Raw genomic sequence first — 21,425 nt, forward strand, 5'->3', positions numbered from 1 at the left:
GGAAGATCAGTAGTAGTTACCGATGCACATCTGAAGCATTCTGTAAACTGTCAACCTTCAAAGTGTTGATGAAACACAGAAATTGCATCGGGATTGAATACAACAGTCACCATCGGCACTTTCCTCCGTGTTAGTAATGTCTCAAACAGTCTCCGCTTTGATCGTTCATTGGAACACCAGTGTTAGTTTCCGATGCACATCTGGAGGCATTCTGTAATCTGTGGAAGATCAGTGTGTTGATGAAACACAGAAATTGCATCGGGATAAAATACAACAGGCACCATGCGCACTTTCCCTCATGGGAGTAATTCTCAAACAGTCTGCTTTTTGATCGTTCCCTGGAAGACCAGTAGTAGTTTCCGATGCACATCTGGAGTCATTCTGTAATCTGTGGACCATGCGACTGTTGATGAAACACAGAATTTGCTTCGAGATTGAATACAACAGTCACCATGCGCACTTTCCTCCATGGGAGTATTGTCTTAAACAGTCTACGCTTTGATCGTTCCCTCTAAGTTCAGTAGTAGTTTCCGATGGACATCTGGAGGCATTCTGTAGTCTCTGGACTATCTGAGTGTTGATGAAACACAGAAATTGCATCGGGATTGAATACAACAGTCACAATGCGCACTTTCCTCCATAAGAGTAATGTCTCAAATATTCAACGCTTTGATCGTTCCCTGGAAGTCCAGTAGCAGTTTCCGATGCACATCTGGAGGCACTCTGTAATCTGTGGAGTATCAGAGTGTTGATGAAACACAGAAATCGCATCGGGATTGAATACAACAGACACCATGCGCACTTTCTTCCATGGGAGTAATTCTCAAACAGTCTACGCTTTTATCCTTCCCTGGAAGACCATTTAGTAGTTTCCGAAGCATATATGGAATCATTATGTAATCTGTGGTCCTTCAAAGTGTTGATGAAACAAAGAAATTGCATCGGGATTGAATACAACAGTCACCATCCCCACTTTGCTCCATGTTAGTAATGTCTCAAACAGTCTACGCTTTGATCGTTCCCTGGAAGACCAGTGTTAGTTTCCGATGCAAATCTGGAGACATTCTGTAATCTGTGGAGTATCTGAGTGTTGATGAAACACAGAAATTGCATCGGGATTGAGTACAACAGTCACCATGCGCACTTTCCTCCATAAGAGTAGTGTCTCAAACATTCAACGCTTTGATAGTTCCCTGGAAGCCCAGTAGTAGTTTCCGATGCACATGTGGAGGCATTCTGTAATTCGTGGACTATCAGACTGTTGATGAAACACAGAAATTGCATCGGGATTGAATACAACAGTCACCGTACGCACTTTCTGCCATGGGAGTAATGACTCAAACAGTCTACGCTTTGATCGTTCCCTGGAAGACCAGTAGTAGTTTCAGATGCACATCTGGAGGCATTCTGTAATCTGTGGACTATCAGAGTGTTGATGAAACACAGAAAATGCATATGGATTGAATACAACAGTCTCCATGCGCACTTTCCTCCATGGGAGTAACGTCTCTAACAGTCTACGCTTTGATCGTTCTCTGGAAGACCAATAGTAGTTTCCGATGCACATCTGGAGGCATTCTGTAATCTGTGGACTATCAGAGTGTTAATGAAACACTAAAATTGCATCGGGATTGAATACAACAGTCACCATGCGCTCTCTCCTCCATAAGAGTAATGTCTCAAACAGTCTACGCTTTGATCGTTCCCTGGAAGTCCAGTAGTGGTTTCCGATGCACATCTGGAGGCATTCTGTAATCCGTGGACTATCGGAGTGTTGATGAAACACAGAAATTCAATCGGGATTGAATACAACAGTCACCATTTGCACTTTCCTCCATGGGAGCAATGTCTCTAACATTCTACGCTTTGATCGTTCCATGGAAGACCAGTAGTAGTTTCCGATGCACATCTGGTGGCACTCTGTAATCTGTGGACTATCAGACTGTTGATGAAACACAGACATTGCATGGAGATTGAATACAACGGTCACCATACGCACTTTCCTCCATGGCAGTAATGTCTCAAACAGTCTACGCTTTGATCGTTCACTGAAAGACCAGTAATAGTTTCCGATGCACATCTGGAGGCATTCTGTAATCTGTGGACCTTCAAAGTGTTGATAAAACACAGAAAATGCATCGGGATTGAATACAACAGTCACCGTGCGCACTTTCCTCCATGGGAGTAATGTCTCTAACAGTCTACGCTTTGATCGTTCCCTGGAAGACCTGTAGTAGTTACCGATGCACATCTGGAGGCATTCTGTAATCTGTGGACTATCAGACTGTTGATGAAACACAGAATTTGCATCGGGATTGAATACAACAGTCACCATGCGCACTTTCATTTATGGGAGTAATGTCTCAAACATTCTACGATTTGATCGTTCCCTGGAAGACCAGTAGTGGTTTCCGATGCACACCTGGAGGCATTCTGTAATCTGTGGACTATCAGAAAGTTGATGAAACACAGAAATTGCATCGGGATTGAATACAACAGTCTCCATGTGCACTTTCCTCCATGGGAGCAATGTCTCAAACAGTCTACGCTTTGATCGTTCCCTGGAAGGGCAGTAGTAGTTTCCGATGCACATCTGGAGCCATTCTGTAATCTGCGGACCTTCAAAGTGTTGATGAAACACAGAAATTGCATCGGGATTGAATACAACAGTCACCATGCGCACTTTTCACCATGTTAGTATTGTCTGAAACAATCTACGCTTTGATCGTTCCCTGGAAGACCAGTGTTAGTTTCCGATGCACATCTTGAGGTATTCTGTAATATGTGGACTATCGGAGAGTTGATGAAACACAGAAAATGCATCTTGATTGAATACAACAGTCAGCATGCGCACTTTCCTCCATGGGAGTAATGTCTCAAACAGTCTACGCTTTGATCGTTCCCTGGAAGACCAGTAGTAGTTACCGATGCACATCTGGAGCATTCTGTAAACTGTCAACCTTCAAAGTGTTGATGAAACACAGAAATTGCATCGGGATTGAATACAACAGTCACCATCGGCACTTTCCTCCGTGTTAGTAATGTCTCAAACAGTCTCCGCTTTGATCGTTCATTGGAACACCAGTGTTAGTTTCCGATGCACATCTGGAGGCATTCTGTAATCTGTGGAAGATCAGTGTGTTGATGAAACACAGAAATTGCATCGGGATAAAATACAACAGACACCATGCGCACTTTCCCTCATGGGAGTAATTCTCAAACAGTCTGCTTTTTGATCGTTCCCTGGAAGACCAGTAGTAGTTTGCGATGCACATGTGGAGGCATTCTGTAATCTGTGGACCTTCAAAGAGTTGCTGAAACACAGAAATTGCCTCGGGATTGAATACAACATACACCATGCGCACTTTCATCCATGGGAGTAATGTCTCAAACAGTCTACGCTTTGATCGTTCCCTTAAAGACCAGTAGTAGTTTCCGATGCACATCTGGAGTCATTCTGTAATCTGTGGACTATGCGACTGTTGATGAAACACAGAATTTGCTTCGAGATTGAATACAACAGTCACCATGCGCACTTTCCTCCATGGGAGTATTGTCTTAAACAGTATACGCTTTGATTGTTCCCTCTAAGTTCAGTAGTAGTTTCCGATGCACATCTGGAGGCATTCTGTAGCCTCTGGACTATCTGAGTGTTGATGAAACACAGAAATTGCATCGGGATTGAATACAACAGTCACCATGCGCACATTCCTCCATGGGAGTAATGTCTCTAACATTCTACGCTTTGGTCGTTCCACGGAAGACCAGTAGTAGTTTCCGATGCACATCTGGTGGCACTCTGTGATCTGTGGAGTATCAGAGTGTTGATGAAACAAAGAAATTGCACTGGGATTGAATACAACAGTCACCATGCGCACCTTCCTCCATGTTAGTAATGTCTCAAACAGTCTACGCTTTGATCGTTCCCTGGAAGAACAGTAGTAGTTTCCGATGCACATCTGTAGGCATTCTGTAATCTGTGCAGTATCAGAGTGTTGATGAAACACAGAAATTGCATCGGGATTGAATACAACAGACACCATGCGCACTTTCCTACATGTTAGTAATTCTCAAAAAGTCTACGGTTTGATCGTTCCCTGGAAGACCAGTAATAGTTTCCGATGCACATCTGATGGCATTCTGCAATCTGTGGACCTTCAAAGTGTTGATGAAACACATAAATTGCATCGGGATTGAATACAACAGTCACCATGCGCACTTTCCTCCATAAGAGTAGTGTCTCAAACATTCAACGTTTTGATAGTTCCCTGGAAGTCCAGTAGTAGTTTCCGATGCACATCTGGAGGCATTCTGTAATTCGTGGACTATCAGACTGTTGATGAAACACAGAAATTGCATCGGGATTGAATACAACAGTCACCGTACGCACTTTCTGCCATGGGAGTAATGACTCAAACAGTCTACGCTTTGATCGTTCCCTGGAAGACCAGTAGTAGTTTCCGATGCACATCTGGAGGCATTCTGTAATCTGTGGTCTATCAGAGTGTTGATGAAACACAGAAAATGCATATGGATTGAATACAACAGTCTCCATGCGCACTTTCCTCCATGGGAGTAACGTCTCTAACAGTCTACGCTTTGATCGTTCTCTGGAAGACCAATAGTAGTTTCCGATGCACATCTGGAGGCATTCTGTAATCTGTGGACTATCAGAGTGTTAATGAAACACTAAAATTGCATCGGGATTGAATACAACAGTCACCATGCGCTCTCTCCTTCATAAGAGTAATGTCTCAAACAGTCTACGCTTTGATCGTTCCCTGGAAGTCCAGTAGTGGTTTCCGATGCACATCTGGAGGCATTCTGTAATCCGTGGACTATCAGAGTGTTGATGAAACACAGAAATTCAATCGGGATTGAATACAACAGTCACCGTGCTTACTTTCCTCCAGGGGAGTAATGTCTCGAACAGTCTACGTTTTGATCGTTCCCTGGAAGACCAGTAGTAGTTTTCGATGCACATATGGAGGCATTCTGTAATCTGTGGACTATCAGAGTGTTGATGACACTCAGAAATTGAATCGGGATTGAATACAACAGTCACCATTTGCACTTTCCTCCATGGGAGCAATGTCTCTAACATTCTACGCTTTGATCGTTCCATGGAAGACCAGTAGTAGTTTCCGATGCACATCTGGTGGCACTCTGTAATCTGTGGACTATCAGACTGTTGATGAAACACAGACATTGCATGGAGATTGAATACAACGGTCACCATACGCACTTTCCTCCATGGGAGTAATGTCTCAAACAGTCTACGCTTTGATCGTCCCCTGAAAGACCAGTAGTAGTTTTCGATGCACATCTGGAGGCATTCTGTAACCTGTGGAGTATCAGAGTGTTGATGAAACACAGAAATTGCATCGGGATTGAATACAACAGACACCATGCGCACTTTCCTCCATGGGAGTAATTCTCAAACAGTCTACGCTTTGATCGTTCCCTGGAAGACCAGTAGTAGTTTCCAATGCACATCTGGAGGCATTCTGTAATCTGTGGACCTTCAAAGTGTTGATGAAACACAGAAATTGTCTCGGGATTAAATACAAAAGACACCATGCGCACTTTCCTCCATGGGAGTAATGTCTTAAACAGTCTACGCTTTGATCGTTCCCTGGAAGACCAGTGGTAGTTACCGATGTACATCTGGAGGCATTCTGTAATCTGTTTAGTATCTGAGTGTTGATGAAACACAGAAATTGCATCGGGATTGAATACAACAGTCACCATGCGCACTTTCCTCCATGTTAGTAATTCTCAAAAGGTCTACGCTTTGATTGTTCCCTGGAAGACCAGTAATAGTTTCCGATGCACATCTGGAGGCATTCTGTAATCTGTGGACCTTCAAAGTGTTGATAAAACACAGAAAATGCATCGGGATTGAATACAACAGTCACCGTGCGCACTTTCCTCCATGGGAGTAATGTCTCAAACAGTCTACGGTTTGATCGTTCCCTGGAAGACCAGTAGTAGTTTCCGATGCACATCTGGAGGCATTCTGTAATCTGTGGACTATCAGAGTGTCGATAGAACACTAAAATTGGATCGGGATTGAATACAACAGTCACCATGCGCACTTTCCTCCATCAGAGTAAAGTCTCAAACAGTCTACGCTTTAATTGTTCCCTGGAAGTCCAGTAGTAGTTTCCGATGCACATCTGGAGGCATTCTGTAATCTGTGGACTATCAGACTGTTGATGAAACACAGAAATTGCATCGGGATTGAATACAACAGTCACCGTGCGCAATTTCCTCCATGGGAGTAATGTCTCAAACAGTCTACGCTTTGATCGTTCCCTGGAAGTCCAGTAGTAGTTTCCGATGCACATCTGGAGGCATTCTGTAATCTGTGTACTATCAGAGAGTTGATGAAACACAGAAATTGCATCGGGATTGAATACAACAGTCAATATTCGCACTTTCCTCAATGTGAGTAATGTCTCAAACAGTCTACGCTTTGATCGTCCCCTGAAAGACCAGTAGTGTTTTCCGATGCACAACTGGTGGCATTCTGTAATCTGTGGACTATCAGAGTGTTGATGAAACACAGAGAATGCATCGGGATTGACTACAACAGTCCCCATGAGCACTTTCCTCCACGGGAGTGATATCTCAAACAGTCTACGCTTTGATCGTTCACTGGAATACCAGTAGTAGTTTCCGATGCACATCTGGTGGCATTCTGTAATCTGTGGACTATCAGAGTGTTGATGAAACACATAAATAGCATCGGGATTGAATACAACAGTCACCAAGCGCACTTTCCTCCATGGGAGTAATGTCTCAAAGTCTACGCTTTGATCGTTCCCTGGAAGAAACAGTAGTAGTCTCCTATGCACATCTTGTGGCATTCTGTAATCTGTGGACTAACAGAGTGTTGATGAAACACAGAAATTGCATCGGGATTGAATACAACAGTCACCATGCGCACTTTTCACCATGTTAGTATTGTCTGAAACAATCTACGCTTTGATCGTTCCCTGGAAGACCAGTGTTAGTTTCCGATGCACATCTTGAGGTATTCTGTAATATGTGGACTATCGGAGAGTTGATGAAACACAGAAAATGCATCTTGATTGAATACAACAGTCAGCATGCGCACTTTCCTCCATGGGAGTAATGTCTCAAACAGTCTACGCTTTGATCGTTCCCTGGAAGACCAGTAGTAGTTACCGATGCACATCTGGAGCATTCTGTAAACTGTCAACCTTCAAAGTGTTGATGAAACACAGAAATTGCATCGGGATTGAATACAACAGTCACCATCGGCACTTTCCTCCGTGTTAGTAATGTCTCAAACAGTCTCCGCTTTGATCGTTCATTGGAACACCAGTGTTAGTTTCCGATGCACATCTGGAGGCATTCTGTAATCTGTGGAAGATCAGTGTGTTGATGGAACACAGAAATTGCATCCGGATAAAATACAACAGACACCATGCGCACTTTCATTCATGGGAGTAATTCTCAAACAGTCTGCTTTTTGATCGTTCCCTGGAAGACCAATAGTAGTTTGCAATGCACATGTGGAATCATTCTGTAATCTGTGGACCTTCAAAGAGTTGCTGAAACACAGAAATTGCCTCGGGATTGAATACAACATACACCATGCGCACTTTCATCCATGGGAGTAATGTCTCAAACAGTCTACGCTTTGATCGTTCCCTTAAAGACCAGTAGTAGTTTCCGATGCATATCTGGAGTCATTCTGTAATCTGTGGACTATGCGACTGTTGATGAAACACAGAATTTGCTTCGAGATTGAATTCAACAGTCACCATGCACACTTTCCTCCATGGGAGTATTGTCTTAAACAGTCTACGCTTTGATCGTTCCCTCTAAGTTCAATAGTAGTTTCCGATGCACATCTGGAGGCATTCTGTAGTCTCTGGACTATCTGAGTGTTGATGAAATACAGAAATTGCATCGGGATTGAATACGACAGTCACCATGCGCACATTCCTCCATGGGAGTAATGTCTCTAACATTTTACGCTTCGGTCGTTCCACGGAAGAACAGTAGTAGTTTCCGATGCACATCTGGTGGCACTCTGTGATCTGTGGAGTATCAGAGTGTTGATGAAACAAAGAAATTGCACTGGGATTGAATACAACAGTCACCATGCGCACATTCCTCCACATTAGTAGTGTCTCAAACAGTCTACGCTTTGATCGTTCCCTGGAAGAACAGTAGTAGTTTCCGATGCACATCTGTAGGCATTCTGTAATCTGTGGAGTATCAGAGTGTTGATGAAACACAGAAATTGCATCGGGATTGAATACAACAGACACCATGCGCACTTTCCTACATGTTAGTAATTCTCAAAAAGTCTACGGTTTGATCGTTCCCTGGAAGACCAGTAATAGTTTCCGATGCACATCTGATGGCATTCTGTAATCTGTGGACCTTCAAAGTGTTGATGAAACACATAAATTGCATCGGGATTGAATACAACAGTCACAATGCGCCCTTTCCTCCATAAGAGTAGTGTCTCAAATATTCAACGCTTTGATCGTTCCCTGGAAGTCCAGTAGCAGTTTCCGATGCACATCTGGAGGCACTCTGTAATCTGTGGAGTATCAGAGTGTTGATGAAACACAGAAATTGCATCGGGATTGAATACAACAGACACCATGCGCACTTTCCTCCATGGGAGTAATTCTCAAACAGTCTACGCTTTTATCCTTCCCTGGAAGACCATTTAGTAGTTTCCGATGCATATATGGAATCATTATGTAATCTGTGGACCTTCAAAGTGTTGATGAAACAAAGAAATTGCATCGGGATTGAATACAACAGCCACCATCCCCACTTTGCTCCATGTTAGTAATGTCTCAAACAGTCTACGCTTTGATCGTTCCCTGGAAGACCAGTGTTAGTTTCCGATGCACATCTGGAGACATTCTGTAATCTGTGGAGTATCTGAGTGTTGATGAAACACAGAAATTGCATCTGGATTGAATACAACAGTCACCATGCGCACTTTCCTCCATAAGAGTAGTGTCTCAAACATTCAACGCTTTGATAGTTCCCTGGAAGTCCAGTAGTAGTTTCCGATGCACATCTGGAGGCATTCTGTAATTCGTGGACTAGCAGACTGTTGATGAAACACAGAAATTGCATCGGGATTGAATACAACAGTCACCGTACGCACTTTCTGCCATGGGAGTAATGACTCAAACAGTCTACGCTTTGATCGTTCCCTGGAAGGCCAGTAGTAGTTTCCGATGCACATCTGGAGGCATTCTGTAATCTGTGGACTATCAGAGTGTTGATGAAACACAGAAAATGCATATGGATTGAATACAACAGTCACCATGCGCACTTTCCTCCATGGGAGTAATGTCTCTAACAGTCTACGCTTTGATCGTTCTCTGGAAGACTAATAGTAGTCTCCGATGCACATCTGGAGGCATTCTGTAATCTGTGGACCATCAGAGTGTTAATGAAACACTAAAATTGCATCGGGATTGAATACAACAGTCACCATGCGCACTCTCCTCCATAAGAGTAATGTCTCAAACAGTCTACGCTTTGATCGTTCCCTGGAAGTCCAGTAGTGGTTTCCGATGCACATCTCGAGGCATTCTGTTATCCGTGGACTATCAGAGTGTTGATGAAACACAGAAATTAAATCGGGATTGAATACAACAGTCACCGTGCTTACTTTCCTCCAGGGGAGTAATGTCTCAAACAGTCTACGTTTTGAGCGTTCCCTGGAAGACCAGTAGTAGTTTTCGATGCACATCTGGAGGCATTCTGTAATCTGTGGACTATCAGAGTGTTGATGAAACACAGAAATTGCATCGGGATTGAATACAACAGACACCATGCGCACTTTCCTCCATGGGAGTAATTCTCAAACAGTCTACGCTTTGATCGTTCCCTGGAAGACCAGTAGTAGTTTCCAATGCACATCTGTAGGCATTCTGTAATCTGTGGACCTTCAAAGTGTTGATGAAACACAGAAATTGTCTCGGGATTAAATACAAAAGACACCATGCGCACTTTCCTCCATGGGAGTAATGTCTTAAACAGTCTACGCTTTGATCGTTCCCTGGAAGACCAGTGGTAGTTGCCGATGTACATCTGGAGGCATTCTGTAATCTGTTTAGTATCTGAGTGTTGATGAAACACAGAAATTGCATCGGGATTGAATACAACAGTCACCATGCGCACTTTCCTCCATGTTAGTAATTCTCAAAAAGTCTACGCTTCGATTGTTCCCTGGAAGACCAGTAATAGTTTCCGATGCACATCTGGAGGCATTCTGTAATCTGTGGACCTTCAAAGTGTTGATAAAACATAGAAAATGCATCGGGATTGAATACAACAGTCACCGTGCGCACTTTCCTCCATGGGAGTAATGTCTCAAACAGTCTACGGTTTGATCGTTCCGTGGAAGACCAGTAGTAGTTTCCGATGCACATCTGGAGGCATTCTGTAATCTGTGGACTATCAGAGTGTTGATGAAACTCTGAAATTGCATCGGGATTGAATACAACAGTCACCATGTGCACTTTCCTCCATGGGAGCAATGTCTCAAACAGTCTACGCTTTGATCGTTCGCTGGAAGACCAGTAGTAGTTTCCGATGCACATCTGGAGGCATTCTGTAATCTGTGGACCTTCAAAGTGTTGATGAAACACAGAAATTGCATCGGGATTGAATACAACAGTCACCTTGCGCACTTTCCTCCATGGGAGTAATGTCTCAAACAGTCTGCGCTTTGATCGTTCCCTGGAAGACCAGAAGTAGTTTCTGATGCACATCTGGAGTCATTCTTTATCTGTGGACCTTCAAAGTGCTGATGAAACACAGAAATTGCATCGGGATGAATACAATAATCACAATGCGCCCCTTCCTCCATGGGAGTAATTTCTCAAACTGTCTACGCTTTGATCGTTCGCTTTAAGACCAGTAGTAGTTTCCGATACACATCTGGAGGCATTCTGTAATCTGTGGAGTATCTGAGTGAGGATGATACACAGAAATTGCAACGGGATTGAATACAACAGACACCATGCGCACTTTCCTCCATGTTATTAATTCTCAAGAAGTCTACGCTTTGATCGTTCCCTGGAAGACCAGTAATAGTTTCCGATGCACATCTGGAGGCATTCTGTCATCTGTGGACCTTCAAAGTGTTGATGAAACGCAGATATTGCATCGGGATTAAATACAACAGTCACCATGCGCACCTTCCACCATAAGAGTAATGTCTCAAACATTCGACGCTTTGATCGTTCCCTGGAAGACCAGTAGTAGTTTCCGATGCACATCTGGTGGCATTCTGTAATCTGTGGAGTATCAGAGAGTTGACGAAACACGGAAATTGCATCGGGATTGAATACAACAGTTACCATGCGCACTTTCCTCCATGGGAGTAATGTCTCAAACAGTCTACGCTTTGATCGTTCCCTGGAAGACCAGTAGTAGTTTCCGATGCACATCTGGAGGCATTCTGTAATCTGTGGAGTATCAGAGAGTTGACGAAACACGGAAATTGCATCGGGATTGAATACAACAGTCACCATGCGCACTTTCCTCCATGGGAGTAATGTCTCTAACAGTCTACGCTTTGATCGTTCCCTGGAAGACCAATAGTAGTTTCCGATGCACATCTGGAGGCATTCTGTAATCTGTGGACTATCAGAGTGTTGATAGAACACTAAAATTGGATCGGGATTGAATACAACAGTCACCATGCGCACTTTCCTACATAAGAGTAATGTCTCAAACAGTCTACGCTTTGATCGTTCCCTGGAGGTCCAGTAGTAGCTTCCGATTCACATCTGGAGGCATTCTGTAATCTGTGGAGTATCAGAGTGTTGATGAAACACAGAAATTGCATCGGGATTGAATACAACAGTCACCATGCGCACTTTCCTCCATGGGAGTAATTCTCAAACAGTCTACGTTTGATCGTTCCCTGGAAGACCAGTAGTAGTTTCCGATGCACATCTGGAGGCATTCTGTAATCTGTGGACCTTCAAAGTGCTGATGAAACACAGAAATTGCCTCGGGATTGAATACAACAGACACCATGCGCAGTTTCCTCCATGGGAGTAATGTCTCAAACAGTCTACGCTTTGATCGTTCAATGGAAGACCAGTGGTAGTTACCGATGCACATCTGGAATCATTCTGTAATCTGTGGAATATCAGAGTGTTGATGAAACACAGAAATTGCATCGGGATTGAATACAAAAGTCACATTGCGCACTTTCCTCCATGTCAGCAATGTCTCAAACAGTCTACGTTTTGATCGTTCCCTGGAAGACCAGTAGTAGTTTCCGATGCACATCTGGAATCATTCTGTAATCTGTGGACATTCAAAGTGTTGATGAAACAAAGAAATTGCATCGGGATTGAATACAACAGTCACCATCCCCACTTTCCTCCATGTTAGTAATGTCTCAAACAGTCTACGCTTTGATTGTTCCCTGGAAGACCAGTGTTAGTTTCCGATGCACATCTGGAGGCATTCAGTAACCTGTGGAGTATCTAAGTGTTGATGATACACAGAAATTGCATCGGGATTGAATACAACAGTCACCATGCGCACTTTCCTCCATGTTATTAATTCTCAAGAAGTCTACGCTTTGATCGTTCCCTGGAAGACCAGTAATAGTTTCCGATGCACATCTGGAGGCATTCTGTAATCTGTGAACCTTCAAAGTGTTGATGAAACACAGATATTGCATCGGGATTGAATACAACAGTCACCATGCGCACCTTCCTCCATAAGAGTAATGTCTCGAACATTCAACGGTTTGATCGTTCCCTGGAAGTCCAGTAATAGTTTCCGATGTACATCTGGAGGCATTCTGTAATCTGTGGACCTTCAAAGTGTTGATGAAACACAGATATTGCATCGGGATTGAATACAACTGTCACCATGCGCACCTTCCTCCATAAGAGTAATGTCACAAACATTCAACGCTTTGATCGTTCCCTGGAAGTCCAGTAGTAGTTTCCGATGCACATCTGGAGGCATTCTGTAATTCGTGGACAATCAGACTGTTGATTAAACACAGAAATTGCATCGGGGTTGAATACAACAGTCACCGTGCGCACTTTCCTCCATGGGAGTAATGTCTCAAACAGTCTACGCTTTGATCGTTCCCTGGAACACCAGTAGTAGTTTCCGTTGCACATCTGGAATCATTCTGTAATCTGTGGACCTTCAAAGTGTTGATGAAACAAAGAAATTGCATCGGGATTGAATACAACAGTCACCATCCCCACTTTCCTCCATGTTAGTAATGTCTCAAACAGTCTACGCTTTGATCGTTCCCAGGAAGACCAGTGGTAGTTACCGATGCACATCTGGATTCATTCTGTAATCTGTGGACTATCAGATTGTTGATGAAACACAGAAATTGCATGGGGATTGAATACAACAGTCACATTGCGCACTTTCCTCCATGGCAGCAATGTCTCAAACAGTCTACGCTTTGATCGTTCCCTTGAAGACAAGTATTAGTTTCCGATGCACATCTGGAATCATTCTGTAATCTGTGGACATTCAAAGTGTTGATGAAACAAAGAAATTGCATCAGGATTGAATACATCAGTCACCATCCCCACTTTCCTCCATGTTAGTAATGTCTCAAACAGTCTACGCTTTGATTGTTCCCTGGAAGACCAGTGTTAGTTTCCGATGCACATCTGGAGGCATTCTGTAACCTGCGGACCTTCAAAGTGTTGATGAAACACAGATATTGCATCGGGATTGAATACAACAGTCACCATGCGCACCTTCCTCCATAAGAGTAATGTCTCAAACATTCAACGGTTTGATCGTTCCCTGGAAGCCCAGTAATAGTTTCCGATGCACATCTGGAGGCATTCTGTAATCTGTGGACCTTCAAAGTGTTGATGAAACAAAGAAATTGCATCGGGATTGAATACAACAGTCACCATCCCCACTTTCCTCCATGTTAGTAATGTCTCAAACAGTCTACGCTTTGATTGTTCCCTGGAAGACCAGTGTTAGTTTCCGATGCACATCTGGAGGCATTCTGTAACCTGCGGACCTTCAAAGTGTTGATGAAACACAGATATTGCATCGGGATTGAATACAACAGTCACCATGCGCACCTTCCTCCATAAGAGTAATGTCTCAAACATTCAACGGTTTGATCGTTCCCTGGAAGCCCAGTAATAGTTTCCGATGCACATCTGGAGGCATTCTGTAATTCGTTGACTATCACACTGTTGATGAAACACAGAAATTGCATCGGGGTTGAATACAACAGTCACCGTGCGCACTTTCCTCCATGGGAGTAATGTCTCAAACAGTCTACGCTTTGATCGTTCCCTGGAAGACCAGTAGTAGTTTCCGATGCACATCTGGAGGCATTCTGTAATCTGTGGAGTATCAGAGAGTTGATGAAACACGGAAATTGCCTCGGGATTGAATACAACAGACACCATGCGCACTTTCCTCCATGGGACTAATGTCTCAAACAATCTACGCTTTGATCGTTCCCTGGAAGACCAGTGGTAGTTACCGATGCACATCTGGATTCATTCTGTAATCTGTGGACTATCCGAGTGTTGATGAAACACAGAAATTGCATCGGGATTGAATACAACAGTCACATTGCGCACTTTCCTCCATGGCAGCAATGTCTCAAACAGTCTACGCTTTGATCGTTCCCTGGAAGACCAGTATTAGTTTCCGATGCACATCTGGAATCATTCTGTAATCTGTGGACATTCAAAGTGTTGATGAAACAAAGAAATTGCATCGGGATTGAATACAACAGTCACCATCCCCACTTTCCTCCATGTTAGTAATGTCTCAAACAGTCTACGCTTTGATTGTTCCCTGGAAGACCAGTGTTAGTTTCCGATGCACATCTGGAGGCATTCTGTAACTTGTGGAGTATCTAAGTGTTGATGATACACAGAAATTGCATCGGGATTGAATACAACAGTCACCATGCGCACTTTCCTCCATGTTATTAATTCTCAAGAAGTCTACGCTTTGATCGTTCCCTGGAAGACCAGTAATAGTTTCCGATGCACATCTGGAGGCATTCTGTAATCTGTGGACCTTCAAAGTGTTGATGAAACACTGATATTGCATCGGGATTGAATACAACAGTCACCATGCGCACCTTCCTCCATAAGAGTAATGTCTCAAACATTCAACGGTTTGATCGTTCCCTGGAAGTCCTGTAATAGTTTCTGATGCACATCTGGAGGCATTCCGTAATTCGTGGACTATCAGACTGTTGATGAAACACAGAAATTGCATCGGGGTTGAATACAACAGTCACCGTGCGCACTTTCCTCCATGGGAGTAATGTCTCAAACAGTCTACGCTTTGATCGTTCCCTGGAAGACCAGTAGTAGTTTCCGATGCACATCTGGAGGCATTCTGTAATCTGTGGAGTATCAGAGAGTTGATGAAACACTTAAATTGCATCGGGATTGAATACAACAGTTACCATGCGCACTTTCCTCCATGGGAGTAATGTCTCAAATAGTTTACACTTTGATTGTTCTCTGGAATATCAGCGGTAGTTTCTGATGCACATCTGGAGGCATTCTGTAATCTGTGGACTATCAGAGTGTTGTTGAAACACAGAAATTGCATCGGGATTGAATACAACAGTCACCATGCGCACTTCCCTCAATGTTAGTAATGTCTCAAACAGTCTACGCTTTGATCGTTCCCTGGAAGACCAGTGTTAGTTTCCCATGCACATCTGGAGACATTCGGTAATCTGTGGACTATCAGAGTGTTGATGAAACACAGAGAATGTATCGGGATTGAATACAATAGTCTCCATGCGCACTTTCCACCATGGGAGTAATGTCTATAACAGTCTACGATTTCATCGTTCTCTTGAAGACCAGTAGTAGTTTCCGATGCACATCTGGTGGCATTCTGTAATCTGTGGACCTTCAAAGTGTTGATGAAACACAGATATTGCATCGGGATTGAATACAACAGTCACCATGCGCACTTTCCTCCATGTTAGTATTGTCTGAAACAATCTACGCTTAGATCGGTCCCTGGAAGACCAGTGTTAGTTTCCGATGCACATCTGGAGGTATTCGGTAATCTGTGGACTATCAGAGTGTTGATGAAAGACAGAAAATGCATCTTGATTGAATACATCAGACACCATGCGCACTTTCCTCCATGGGAGTATTGTCTCTAACAGTCTACGCTTTGATCGTTCCCTGGAATACCAATAGTAGTTTCCGATGCACATCTGGAGGCATTCTGTAATCTTTGGACTATCAGACTGTTGATGAAACACAGAAATTGCATCGGGATTGAATACAACAGTCACCATGCGCACTTCCCTCAATGTTATTAATGTCTCAAACAGTCTAGGCTTAAATCGTTCGCTGGAAGACCAGTAGTAGTTTCCGATGCACATCTGGAGGCATTCTGTAATCTGTGTAGTATCAGAGTGTTGACGAAACACAGAAATTGCATCGGTATTGAATACAACAGACACCATGCGCACTTTCCTCCATGGGAGTAATGTCTCAAACAGTCTACGCTTTGATCGTTCCCTGGAAGACCAGTGGTAGTTACCGATGCACATCTGGATTCATTCTGTAATCTGTGGACAATCAGAGTGTTGATGAAACACAGACATTGCATCGGGATGAAATACAACTGTCACCATGCGCACTTTCCTCCATGGCAGCAATGTCTCAAACAGTCTACGCTTTGATCGTTCCCTGGAGGACCAGTAGTAGTTTCCGTTGCACATCTGGAATCATTCTGTAATCTGTGGACCTTCAAAGAGTTGATGAAACAAAGAAATTGCATCGGGATTGAATACAACAGTCACCATCCCCACTTTCCTCCATGTTAGTAATGTCTCAAACAGTCTACGCTTTGATTGTTCCCTGGAAGACCAGTGTTAGTTTCCGATGCACATCTGGAGGCATTCTGTAACCTGTGGACCTTCAAAGTGTTGATGAAACACAGATATTGCATCGGGATTGAATACAACAGTCACCATGCGCACCTTCCTCCATAAGATAAATGTCTCAAACATTCAACGATTTGATCGTCCCTGGAAGCCCAGTAATAGTTTCCGATGCACATCTGGAGGCATTCTGTAATCTGTGGACCTTCAAAGTGTTGATGAAACACAGATATTGCATCGGGAAAGTATACAACAGTTACCATGTGCACCTTCCTCCATAAGAGTAATGTCGCAAACATTCAACGATTTGATCGTTCCCTGGAAGTCCTGTAGTAGTTTCCGATGCACATCTGGAGGCATTCTGTAGTTCGTGGACTATCACACTGTTTATGAAACACTGAAATTGCATCGGGGTTGAATACAACAGTCACCGTGCGCACTTTCCTCCATGGGAGTAATGTCTCAAACAGTCTACGCTTTGATCGTTCCCTGGAACACCAGTGTTAGTTTCCCATGCACATCTGGAGACATTCGGTATTCTGTGCACTATCAGAGTGTTGATGAAACACAGAAAATGTATCGGGATTGAATACAACAGTCTCCATGCGCACTTTCCACCATGGGAGTAATGTCTCTAACAGTCTACGATTTGATCGTTCTCTTGAAGACCAGTAGTAGTTTCCGATGCACATCTGGTATCATTCTGTAATCTGTGGACCTTCAAAGTGTTGATGAAACACAGAAATTGCAACGGGATTGAATACAACAGTCACCATGCGCACTTTCCTCCATGTCAGTATTGTCTGAAACAATCTACGCTTTGATTGTTCCCTGGAAGACCAGTGTTAGTTTCCGATGCACATCTGGAGGTATTCGGTAATCTGTGGACTATCAGAGTGTTGATGAAACACAGAAATTGCATCGGGATGAAATACAACAGTCACCATGCGCACTTCCCTCCATGGCAGCAATGTCTCAAACAGTCTACGCTTTGATCGTTCCCTGGTAGACCAGTAGTAGTTTCCATTTCACATCTGGAATCATTCTATAATCTGTGGAGCATCAAAGTGTTGATGAAACAAAGAAATTGCATCGGGATTGAATACAACAGTCACCATCCCCACTTTCCTCCATGTTAGTAATGTCTGAAACAGTCTACGCTTTGATTGTTTCCTGGAAGACCAGTGTTAGTTTCCGATGCACATCTGGAGGACTCTGTAACCTGTGGAGTATCTGAGTGTTGATGATACACAGAAATTGCATCGCGATTGAATACAACAGTCACCATGCGCACTTTCCTCCATGTTATTAATTCTCAAGAAGTCTACGATTTGATCGTTCCCTGGAAGAACAGTAATAGTTTCCGATGCACATCTGGAGGCATTCTGTAATCTGTGGACCTTCAAAGTGTTGATGAAACACTGATATTGCATCGGGATTGAATACAACAGTCACCATGCGCACCTTCCTCCATAAGAGTAATGTCTCAATCATTCAACGCTTTGATCGTTCCCTGGAAGTCCAGTAGTAGTTTCCGATGCACATCTGGAGGCATTCTTTAATTCGTGGACTATCAGACTGTTGATGAAACACTGAAATTGCATCGGGGTTGAATACAACAGTCAGCGTGCGCACTTTCCTCCATGGGAGTAATGTCTCAAACAGTCTACGCTTTGATCGATCCCTGGAAGACCAGCGGTAGTTTCTGATGCACATCTGGAGGCATTCTGTAATCTGTGGACCTTCAAAGTGTTGATGAAACACAGAAATTGCATCGGGATTGAATACAACAGTCACCATGCGCACTTTCCTCCATGTTAGTATTGTCTGAAACAATCTACGCTTTGATCGTTCCCTGGAAGACCACTGTTAGTTTCCGATGCACATCTGGAGGTATTCTGTAATCTGTGGACTATCAGAGTGTTGATGAAACACAAAAATGCATCTTCATTGAATACAACAGTCACCATGCGCACTTTCCTCCATGGGAGTAATGTCTCAAACAGTCTACGCTTTGATCGTTCGCTGGAAGACCAGTAGTAGTTTCCGATGCACATCTGGAGGCATTCTGTAATCTGTATAGTATCAGAGTGTTGATGAAACACAGAAATTGCATCGGGATTGAATACAACAGGCACCATGAGCACTTTCCTCCATGAGAGTAATTCTCGAAGAGTCTACGCTTTGATCGTTCCCTGGAAGACCAGTAGTAGTTTCCGATGCACGTCTGGAGGCGTTCTGTAATCTGTGGACCTTCAAAGTGTTGATGAAACACAGAAATTGCCTCGGGATTGAATACAACAGACACCATGCGCACTTTCCTCCATGGGAGTAATGTCTCAAACAGTCTACGCTCTGATCGTTCCCTGGAAGACCAGTGGTAGTTACCGATGCATATCTGGATCATTCTGTAATCTATGGACTATCAGAGTGTTGATGAAACACAGAAATTGCATCGGGATTGAATACAACAGTCACATTGCGCACTTTCATCCATGGCAGCAATGTCTCAAACAGTCTACGCTTTGATCGTTTCCTGGAAGACCAGTAGTAGTTTCCATTGCTCATCTGGAATCATTCTGTAATCTGTGGACCTTCAAAGTGTTGATGAAACAAACAAATTGCATCTGGATTGAATACAACAGTCACCATCCCCACTTTCCTCCATGTTAGTAATGTCTGAAACAGTCTACGATTTGATTGTTCCCTGGAAGACCAGTGTTAGTTTCCGATGCACATCTGGAGGCATTCTGTAACCTGTGGAGTATCTGAGTGTTGATGATACACAGAAATTGCATCGGGATTGAATACAACAGTCTCCATGCGCACTTTCCACCATGGGAGTAATGTCTCTAACAGTCTACTATTTGATCGTTCCCTTGAAGACCAGTAGTAGTTTCCGATGCACATCTGGTGGCATTCTGTAATCTGTGGACCTTTAAAGTGTTGATGAAACACAGAAATTGCATCGGGATTGAATACAACAGTCACCATGTGCACTTTCCTCCATGTTAGTATTGTCTGAAACAATCTACGCTTTGGTCGTTCCCTGGAAGACCACTGTTAGTTTCCGATGCATATCTGGAAGTGTTCTGTAATCTGTGGATTATCAGAGTGTTGATGAAACACAAAAATGCATCTTGATTGAATACAACAGTCACCATGCGCCCTTTCCTCCATGGGAGTAATGTCTCTAACAGTCTACGCTTTGATCGTTCCCTGGAATACCAATAGTAGTTTCCGATGCACATCTGGAGGCATTCTGTAGTCTGTGGACTATCAGAGTGTTGATGAAACACTAAAATTGCATCGGGATTGAATACAACTGTCACCATGCGCACCTTCCTCCATGGGAGTAATGTCTCAAACAGTCTACGCTTTGATCGTTCGCTGGAAGACCAGTAGTAGTTTCCGATGCACATCTGGAATCATTCTGTAATCTGTGGACCTTCAAAGTGTTGATGAAACAAAGAAATTGCATCGGGATTGAATACAACAGTCACCATCCCCACTTTCCTCCATGTTAGTAATGTCTCAAACAGTCTACGCTTTGATTGTTCCCGGGAAGCCCAGTGGTAGTTACCGATGCACATCCGGAGGCATTCTGTAATCTGTGGACCTTCAAAGTGTTGATGAAACACAGATATTGCATCGGGATTGAATACAACAGACACCATACGCACTTTCCTCCATGGGAGTAATGTCTCAAACAGTCTACGCTTTGATCGTTCCCTGGAAGACCAGTGGTAGTTACCGATGCACATCTGGATTGAATCTGCAATCTGTGGACTATTAGAGTGTTGATGAAACACAGAAATTGCATCGGGATGATATACAACAGTCACCATGCGCACTTTCCTCCATGGGAGTAATGTCTCAAATAGATTACACTTTGATTGTTCCCTGGAATATCAGCGGTAGTTTCTGATGCACATCTGGAGGCATTCTGTAATCTGTGGACTATCAGAGTGTTGATGAAACACAGAAAATGCATATGGATTGAATACAACAGTCACCATGCGCACTTTCCTCCATGGGAGTAATGTCTCTAACAGTCTACGCTTTGATCGTTCCCTGGAAGTACAGTAGTAGTTTCCGATGCACATCTGGAGGCATTCTGTAATCTGTGGACCTTAAAAGTGTTGATGAAACACAGATATTGCATCGGGATTGAATACAACAGTCAAGATGCGCACTTTCCTCCATAAGAATAATGTCTCAAACATTCAACGCTTTGATCGTTCCCTGGAAGTCCAGTAGTAGTTTCCGATGCACATCTGGAGGCATTCTGTAATTCGTGGACTATCAGACTGTTGATGAAACACAGAAATTGCATCGGGGTTGAATACAACAGTCACCGTGCGCACTTTCCTCAATGGGAGTAATGTCTCAAATAAATTACACTTTGATTGTTCCCTGGAATATCAGCGGTAGTTTCTGATGCACATCTGGAGACATTCTGTAATCTGTGGACTATCAGACTGTTGATGAAAGA

Source organism: Schistocerca gregaria, unplaced genomic scaffold (assembly GCF_023897955.1).
Source record: "Schistocerca gregaria isolate iqSchGreg1 unplaced genomic scaffold, iqSchGreg1.2 ptg000077l, whole genome shotgun sequence".
In the NCBI taxonomy this organism is placed as follows: domain Eukaryota; kingdom Metazoa; phylum Arthropoda; class Insecta; order Orthoptera; family Acrididae; genus Schistocerca; species Schistocerca gregaria.